This window comes from Gadus chalcogrammus, chromosome 8 (assembly GCF_026213295.1).
Source record: "Gadus chalcogrammus isolate NIFS_2021 chromosome 8, NIFS_Gcha_1.0, whole genome shotgun sequence".
Lineage (NCBI taxonomy): Eukaryota > Metazoa > Chordata > Actinopteri > Gadiformes > Gadidae > Gadus > Gadus chalcogrammus.
Genome location: NC_079419.1, coordinates 13,929,263 through 13,940,098, shown reverse-complemented (window position 1 = coordinate 13,940,098; position 10,836 = coordinate 13,929,263).

The following is a 10,836-nucleotide window of genomic DNA, read 5'->3' as shown; positions in this document are numbered from 1 at the left end:
TAAAGACGAGCACTTATGAATAGTTACAGCCGGCCTACATTTTAACCGCAAAAGACCAACCGCTAGGCCTACTAATATTGATGGTGCTGCTATCAATAAGATAAGGAAAACGCTCTTCATGTGGATGAAAACGGCTGTATTTATATTCTTATTTAAATCCACTTTACCCAGATTCAATATGCGTAGGCTTACATAGAAATGGAAGCATATATGACACTATTCAATACTTTCAAATCGATTTCGATTGTCAGATCATTATTACGGACTAAGCTATTTGATTAGCAAAATGGGAAAACATACCCCACTACGTTTCAAAACAAAAGGCAAACACATTGATTAGATAACAAAAATAAAATGTCAAAACACATTTGTTGACCAACACATGTGTTAGGCTCTGGGCAATGACGATATGCTCTCTGTCCGCCATGCGGCGCCAGGCCTCTACCGACAGGCAGGCGATCATATTGCCTCTGCTTGGGACACACACACACTCTCTCACACACACACACACACACACACACACACACACACACACACACACACACACACACACACACACACACACACACACACACACACACACACACACACACACACACACACACACACACACACACACACACACACACACACACACATTATAAGATTAGTTTCATTCCATAAGGTTGGTGCATTTGCTGATGATAACACAACTCCACTTTAACAGACAGGTCAGGATAGAACAACAGTTAGCTAAAATAAAAGCACAAAAATATGATAAAAAAATGCTTACTTTACTGTAAATTTAAATGAATAATATTAATTCTAACTGAGTTTGGCCAAATTCCCACATGGAATAATGTTTTCTTCCCCAACTTCAGAAACACAGACTCCTCAAATGAATCTTTGAACACACATATGATATGGGGTAACTATGGTTCTACATTAACAAACATCGTTTCTTACCAGGATTGAATTTATATCGTCTTGCGTTCCTATTATAATATGCATGTGTCCCCCCGTTAAAGGTTGGGTACGGAATTTGCTTTTTTGGCCATTTTTGCAAAATTACTTGAAATCCTTATCATAACCCGCTTACAGCCACTGAGTTAGAAGTACTGACATGAAAATTAAACAAGTCAATCATCTGTGGAACGGGCAGGGCTCGAAAAACTCCAGCCAATCATTTGGATTGCCACCTCGTTGCATTGGACAGTAAGTACGTCAATCAACGGTCGTACTGCACTCCCCCTCCCCCGCGCCCCGCGCGCGACCCCTTCGTGCAGTACTCGTGACCCAGAGCTCGTGACCCAGAGCAAGCTCCTGTTTGTTGTTATCCTGCGGTAGCTACTGGAACTAGTTAATCCACATTTGGACCTAGCAGTAGAAGACAATTTCCATGGCAGACAAGACGCCACCATCCCCACCACCACCACCTCCACCAGCAAAGAGAAGGAAAACTCTTTTTCAGAGAGTAATTGATAATAAAAACGCTGAAAGAGAAAAACTGAAATCAAGAATAATCCTAGGCGCTGCTTTCGAACGTTGGCGGCCACTGAAGGACGAGAAGGGTCTAAAAACCGATGCTTGTGTGGCGGTTGACCTAGTTTCAAAGTTTATACCGTTTATACTCGGTAATACCGGTGTTGAGACGAGTGTATTACTCGTTGTGAAAATGTCCACACCGCAGCAACCCTAGTGAAAACCAGGACTTCCAATACAATTATATGAAACAAACATACATTTTCTAAAAATAGTAATGATTTATGTGACCGTTTAATGTTTATAATATCTGGTGCAACCATAGCCGCGAGAACGTATTCTCAGCAGGGGGTGCTGGAAAAAAACAACTCAGCCTGCACTAGACTCGCAACTCGTCACATTGATAAAAAAGATATATAGCAGCGCAGCTCAATTACACCAGTGCATGCGCGCACAGTTGAAAATCGATCGTTGTGTTCACTTCCTTCACACCATGGTTCACATCCAGCTGCTCACAGAACAAGTTTAGCGCACCACCGCTACCCTCACACTTTTTCATATAACCTTTTTTCAGCACTAGGTCATATGAGCATTAAATAAATGCTGCGTCTCAAAATGCCTTGGACAGCATCGAGGATGACTCGCTTTGCCACGGGCCGAAACAGTTCGGAGCGACCACAGCCAGAGCGAACACAGCGGGGCAGAGGAGTGTCAGGAATAGTCTTTGGTGTACACATCAGTACGGCCTATTTTCACTACTGTTTAGTGGCAATGCAGTGTTTTATTCTATGTCTTTTTATTTTCGTATATTATTTCAATGAATACAATTTATTTATTCATAAAAACAAGATCTGGTCTTCAAATCTTTTTTCCAAACATAGGTCGTCTTACAATGGGGTTTGTGTTTATATTCGGACCAATACGGTACAGCGGGCGCTCACATGACGTTAAGCATTTCCTGGTGCATAATGTGACGCTTCAGAACCTAAAATCCCGTTTCTCCCCGTTGACACGACAACACATAACCGGCGTTTTCAGAAATCTCCACTTTGGCCGGAGTTTTTAGAAATGATCGTTTTCTGTGATAAGACAGGGCCTCGGACAGGGGGTGTTGCAGCAACCCCAGCACCCCTACTTCCCGCGGTACTGGGTGCAACTTACAGCTGAATGTAGTGCCATGTTGTTAAACGAAAACCTACGCTAGCCTGGCTCGCTCTCGCGCATCTCTGTTCGCGCTCGTGCATGATTGCGCGTCCAGGTACTTGGAATGGGTGGAGTCAGAGTCAGCGTTGAAGGAGAGGGGGTAGGACCATTTGAGTTGTGTATTTTCAAAATCTGCTGGCGTTTCGCAAATCGCGTACCCAACCTTTAATATACATTGCCATTGACTGTATTATGCATTATGTGTTTAGTTTGCGTGTGTTTAAACAGATGGACGCACACGCGCACGCCCGTTTTCATTAATTATTTTACACATGCACACACGCGCGCCCGCATTCATTCATTCTTTTTAACACTCACTCGCGGTAAAACAATGTTTTCCCACGATCAAATAGGCCTACTCATCATCCTGAAAGTTATGGGCTTGTACACGATGTCTGTGTCAAGAAAATATGTGTTTGCTGTACGGTGTTTTCAGATGCATTTTATTAAAAGTACAACTTATTACCGCTGTATCGGCTGTTCTTTCCCAAATAATTTACCAAGAATGTGTGGCTAGGTAGATGAGAGAAGCAAAAGTGCATGCGCGAGGTGCAAAAGCAACATTATGCATGCGCCCTTAAAATAGCCATCTGAACAACGCGCCACTGACTTTAAACCAGGTATTTCCTGGTTTGTGGCGCAATTGTTTTCTGAAACTGCAAAGTAGCACCAGGGAACGTTTGCGCCAGAACACGCCTCCTCCTTTCGCCGAACCGCCCCTTGGGGGCAAGATCATTCCATAATTTACAGGAGCGTGGCGGTGGAGGGAAAAGAACGCTCTGCGCCAGTTGCAAACTAGCAACGACTCATGCGTCAGTGTGTAGACAGTCAATTGCGCCGGATGCAAGATAGGGCCCTTAGGGTTAATAAAAAGAATAATTATAACAAAATAATAGAATTATCAAAATTAACTATAACTATAATAAGGTCATATTATTAACTATAATTATCATTATTATTAATAATGTTATTATATTGTTTGAGGCAGCAGAGGAGACGGCAATGCCGCTGTTTTGATTGACAGCTCCTCATCAGTGCTGGTGAACAGGATGTGGTGCTCTGAGATGTTTGTGGTCTGTAGCCGGTGGAGGCAGAGCTGATGGAGGAAACAGATGCAGGTCTGCACTAATACAGAGAACCTGAGCTCATCTGATTTCCCAGAATCATCTCAGACCAACACCTACACAACAGCAACATCTCACACACACAGCCACAACTTCTCTGTCTCTCTCACTCTCTCTCACGCACACACACAGACACACACACACACACACACGCGCACGCACGCACGCACGCACACAGACACACACACACACACACACACACACACACACACACACACACACACACACACACACACACACACACATTACACACAAGCACACTCCAGCAACATCTCCACTGCTGCTGGGGAGGGTTATCAGAATCTGAATAGACTTTATTGCAAGTCCGTTGAACGTGAGCAAGGAATGTGGTGTTGGTGCATCACAATAGTAATAAACATGAACATAAATATCAAATAGAAAGAAAGACAGAAAGTAAAACTCATGTACTATAGGTCAAGAAACATCAATATAAGATAGAAACATTTACCATGAGATCCTTATAAAAGTGCTGTGCGGTGCAATTCGCAAGAAATATATTCCAGAGAACTGTGTTAATGTTACACATTAAGGCCGGCGTTGAGACTTAACCCTATGCTGGTGTGTATAGTGTCTATGAGGTCGGGGGTACGAGTCCTTGTCGGGGGTCCCGTGCCATGTTGAGAAGGCCAGCAGCAGAAGGAAGAAACTGTTCTTGTGGCGTGAGGTTTCGGTGCTGATCGGCCGCAGCCAGAGGGGTGCGACCGGGTCAGGGGCTCAGCCAAAATCTCTCCTGCTCCCCTCCGCCACTCCCCTCCTCTACGGAGCGAGTCCTTGGCAGTGCCACCAGCGCAGCAGAGGGCGATGGAGTAGGTGAGGACGGACCCGATGAATGAGATGCAGACGGGCACCATCCTTGATGTTCAGCTCCCACTTCGAGTCCTTGGAAATGATGGGAACCAGGCAGCGTAGGGACTCCACAGTGTTGCCTCAGGAGTCACACAGGGTGATGGTGAGTGGGGCTGCGTTCTTCCTGGGGTCCACAACCATCCCCACTGTCTTTACAGCATTGTGTCCGAGCTGTTCAGTCCGCACCAGGTCACCAGATGATCAATCTCCACCAGAGATGAGCCCAATGAGGGAGGTGTCCTCGCTGTACTTCAGGAGCTCGACAGACTGTTGCCTAGAGGTGCAGCTGCTGGTCTACAGGGTGAAGATCAGAGGGGAACAATGCAGCCTTGAGGAGAGCCGGTGCTGATGGTCCGGGATTGAGAGACTTGTTTTCCCAGCTTCAAGTGCAGCCTCTTATCAGGTTGGGAGTCTGTGATCCTCCTGCAGGAAGAGGCCCTCTCAGCCCGCCCCCCCCCCCCCCCCCCGTGGAGCTGCTCTATCATCTAGGGGATTGATGAGAACAGCGAGGTTTATGATGCAGGTCGTTCTGAAGGACTTTATTGTAGTTCTAATTCTGGATGGGTTTAATGTAGTTCTGTATATTTGTATTGTAGTTTCGGAGGAGCAGCATATTGTTATTCTGAATTAGTTTATTTTAGTTCTGAGGAGAAACTCATGGACTTTTTTTGTGGTTGTGAAGGAATAATTTGTAGTTTGGGTTTGCTGTGGTTAACTGTAGTTTATTTATGTTATTTATGGTAATTAAAAGAGAATCAAAACACGATAAAGTAAGTGTTTCTTTATTATTAACACATTAGTGTGATTCAGAAAAAGGCTGCTCATCATACTTATGCAACCGACCTGTCACGTATAATGTGTATGATTTATTATGAATCATATTAAATATGTGGATTTAACAAATAAAACTCTTTAAATGATTTATTTTTTCAATTTATGTAAGATAAGACTACATTGATTGCTAACTGGGGACATTTGAGTGTGTATATAACAACTAGTCTACTTTGTTTTTAACTTTTAATATAGTGACCCAATCTCCTCTTGGAGATAATACAAATTCGTAAGTGTTCGTGTCTAAAGTTATCTTTCTGTTTCTCATAATTAGAGTCAATATTTTAAACATTTCCAATAAAACATACTGATTCATCTATTTATATTCCAAACATTTTGGGGAATTGGAAAAAAAGGAAATATTTATCTGAAATGTATGTAAAATACCTATTTAATGATTTCAATCAAAAGTATGGGCATAAATAACATGTATTCTGTCTTTTGTCTAATTGGATTTCTGGAATACTTGCCCATTTTTGATTACTTGCTGCTGTTTTGATTGACAGCCCCTCATCAGTGCTGGGGGACAGGTGGTGCTCTGAGATGCTTGTGGTCTGTAGGTGGTTGAGGTGGAGCTGGAGGTGGAGATGGAGCTGGTGGAGGAAACAGATGCAGATCTGTACTAATACAGAGAACCTTAGCCACCCACACACACACACACACACACACACACACACACACACACACACACACACACACACACACACACACACACACACACACTCACAGACACAAACACACACACACACACACACACAAAACACACACACACACAAACACACACAACCACACACACAACCACACACACACACACACACACACACACACACACACACACACACACAAAACACACACACACACACACACACGCACACACACACACACACACACACACACACACACACACACACACACACACACACACACACACACACACACACACACACACACACACACACACACACACACACACACACACAAGCACCATCTCCATTGCTAGAGGAATGAATAAACGGCAGATATGTGGTTATATTTAACTTCAGCTACAGGTTATACACATTAATCTGAAACATGCCTTTTTGACATTTACTCACATGTTTATCCTAACTCAGCACAGAATAATGTGACACACAGAAGCCAAAAGCTATTGGTTCCACTGAGCTGTCACTCAAAAGCAGTCCGCCCAGTTGACTCCAGGGGGCTGCGTTGAGGACCTATTTGAGGCCACCCTGGTTCACCCTGGTCTCAGTGGCAGCCCCTCTCCTCAGCTTCTCCTACAGACCAGATGCTTCTACTCTCTAGGGCTGCCTGGAGCTCACTGTGTTTAGGTGACATTTTCCCACCAATCACAACTCACCATACATCGGGTTTCGTCCACCCCAGAACACGGATGCTCATCCATGTGCTCTTGTCCCTACAGCGGTGGTTGCCATGGCAGCAGAGCTGACTCAGGACCTGGTGTCGTGGACCAGGAGAGAAGGGGAATCAGAATCAGAATCAGAATTCTTTTAATGGCCAAGTATATTCACACATACAGGAAATTGACTTGGTGTGGTTGGTACATAAGACATGAGACATAACATAACAACAAAAAAACATAAACAAGAACAAAGGACAAATGTTTTTTAAGATAATAATAAATAATTATAAATAATTGGGCATAGGAAGGCGTCTCCTTCAGATGCACAAACACTGAACAGTGTGGCACCTATATCTTCTTGTACCAGAAGAAAGAGAGCGAAACATTCACCCTGATTCTTAGCATTGACAAGAGTAATGGTAACTTTTACAAAGGATACAACCATCCTCAGAAGGAGGATTTCTCATCAGTCCTCAAAGAGAACAGCTGTGAGTTGTCGCTTCAGGAGGTGAAAGCGTCCCATTCTGCCACCTACTACTGTTCCTGTTGGATTAGTGGTGTCACACAGTGAGACGTTCTCCTTCCTCCCCTTACAAAAACTCTGGTGATCACATGACCCGGCAGGTCATGTCTCATTGGCTGTTCAATCTACAGCCAGGCGCTAATTTGAAGTGGACATGAACAGTAAGATCTGGATCAATCCCTGTTAGATCAGAGCCATGGACCTTACTGTCTGTAGTTTAGGCTTCAATCCAAGCCTTGATCTCTCCTTGCTGTGCTGAGTTAATATCATCACTGAACTGGTTGTTGGCAGGATCAAACTAAAGAGAAACAGACAGACATCTGGAGGCTCTAATAGAAGTGGACGACTTTATGCTCACACCTCTAGAGACAAGAATCAAGTAAAATACTGAGCTCTTAGGTAATGGAGCACTCTCTGGATGAATTTACATTGTTGTCTTGCATGAGAAGGAATGAGTCTTCAGTTGTTATTAAAGCCTACGATGACGAGAGAAGAAGACCTTGGAGTAATTTCTACTGAGCACAAGTAGTGACATCAAGTCTCCTGATTTACTCTGCAGCCTCTTACAAAGCCCTCCTCTCAGGACAAGAACATTCATCCCCACGCCTCCCTTGTAGTGGTTCAGTTCATCTATAGTGGATCAATGTTATCAGCAAGTTATTGATCAGCGCTGACAGCATCACAGACAGTGAGCAGAGGTTTAAGATACAGGATATTTCACTGTGGGCGTCTATATCTTTGGTTGCGGCACCACCCTGGTTGTTACCGGTAAGATACCTTCCTCATGGTTTCTATGACTTTGTGTTTCATTTTATGTTTAGGAGAATATGAGTGTCAGAATATTTTCAGTTGGTTGTTTGACCTGTTTGAGTTGTGCTGGAGATGTCAGTGTTTTCTGGAGATTGATGTTGTCTGTAAAGCTAAAAATATCGCTAATGCTATTAATAAACTAGTATAATATGTCAGTGTATTATGTAATAAATGATGAAGGTTTATAAACACATTGTATACAAATCGGCTCTGACAAATATTGTTCCACAAAGAAGATATAATAAAATGTAATAATAATAATAGTGATTGATGTAGCATTTTAAAGCCTGAATTTTTGTATAATTACCCGTTACATGTTTTAAATAATTTAAATATTTTATATTATTATAATAATGATAACTATAGGAACTGTAGGATACATGAAGGGATTGCAATGAATTCATGTTTTTATAATTATTTTAAATCTTCACATATGTTATTGTGGTGCAATATATTTTTATGTATGTTTTTTACGGAAAATGCAGATGGCATGTATATTAGGCTGGATATGTTAATCATATATATTGTATGTATAACATTATATATGTTAATTTGTATTATCATATTGTCAGAGTATTGTTCTATCTAATGTAGTTTTTCTGACTAATTAAAAATCTGGGGGGGGAGCAGCTGGAGCTCAGAGCACCGACATACGCTGCCAGCATCCTGGTTATTGATCAGGGAGAAACCCTCATGAATCCATACATCTGTAGAGTTGAGCATGAGAGCGGTCTGCAGGAGGTGGAGGTCCCAGCAGGTAATGAAGAACTACAACCCCTAAACATCAGCTTGTTGTCTATCACTAACCCCACTGTCTATCACCTGGGACATGTAGTCTATTAATAACCCACAAACGCTGACCCACCTCCAACAGATATAACCTTGACGTCAGAAGGCCCCGGAATGATAGAAACTACCTTGACTTCAGAAGGCCCCGGAAAGACAGAGGTTACCGTAGTGACGGCAGTTACTACGGACACCCGGCGTCCAGGGAGACCCAGAGAAGGTCCTTCAGATGAAACACACCGTAAGATCAGCTGCTCTCACTCTGAACTGCTGTAGGAATCTCAAGTGGCCTCTGGATTATCAGTGTGGTATCTCATCAAGAATACATTAATATATGTATACACCATGGAGTGAAAACCAGTACAAACTATTATAAACCATTACAACCACTTTATAACAGTATGGAGTGTACAAGCCATTATGAACCAGTATAAACCAGTATGGCACGTATAAACCAGTGTAGACCTCTATGGTGCGTGTAAACCCGTAAAAAAATGTTTTTAAAACTGCAAAAACTAGTATAGACAACAATGGTGGGTACATATAACTATAGGCCAGTATAAACCATTACAGTGCATATTAACCAGTATTGCGTCACCAGTATAGACCATTATGATGCATAAGGACCAGTATAAACCAGCATGGTCCTCTATGGTGCATATGGCCCAGTATAAACCAGCATAGGCCTCTATGGTGCATATGGACCAGTATAAACCAGTATGGTCCTCTATGGTGCATATGGACCAGTATAAACCAGTATGGTCCTCTATGGTGCATATGGACCAGTATAAACCAGCATAGGCCTCTATGGTGCACATGGACCAGTATAACCCAGCATAGGCCTCTATGGTGCACATGGACCAGTATAACCCAGCATAGGCCTCTATAGTGCATATGGACCAGTATAAACCAGTATGGGCTGTGTGTTGGTGGGGTCCCAGAGTCCCTCCAGGTGCTGTCCAGAGCCAGGCTGGTGTCTGTGCTCTACACAGTGATGGTGGTGAAGAGTGTGCTCTGCTGCTGTGGCCTGGCTCTCCTGCTCCTCCACACCAACAAGACCAGCAGGACGCCCAGAACCAGCACCACCACAGCCCTGGACTGACGCTGCTGTCCCCCAGAACCAGCACCACCACAGCCCTGGACTGACGCTGCTGTCCCCCAGAACCAGCACCACCACAGCCCTGGACTGACGCTGCTGTCCCCCAGAACCAGCACCACCACAGCCCTGGACTGACGCTGCTGTCCCCCAGAACCAGCACCACCACAGCCCTGGACTGACGCTGCTGTCCCCCAGAACCAGCACCACCACAGCCCTGGACTGACGCTCCTGTCCCCCAGAACCAGCAGACCCACCTTGTACAACCATATGATCATGTCAACATGTCAAAAAAATAATAATTTTGTTCCGATTTTCTTTTCCCTCCACTGGTCGAACCAGAGAGCTGCATTTATTTTGCTTATTGTTCTTACTGCCGATTATGTAAAAACTATTTATAAAAATTAAAAATCTAAATTGTTACATTTGCTGGTTGTCTATTAATGAAGGTGTTGAATTCGTGGTGAATTATTATGTTAAATGAATAAAAGAAAGTTTTCTTACTCTTTGAATCAGTCCGCGATGCGCTCAGGTGGTGTGATTTTAAAATCCCAAAACACGCATGAAACATTTACATATTCATATATCATAAATCATGATCTAACAAATCAGAAAACTGCACTTGGTACACAAAGACCATTACTCTTGTACTGTTTCACCACTCCTCAGTTTATTGAAAAGTTTGAAGGTAGGCTTCAATTAACTAAATAATTACTTTTAATTAACATTGTCGTGCTTGACCAAACATGTGAAACCTGCTGGTTAACAAACCAAT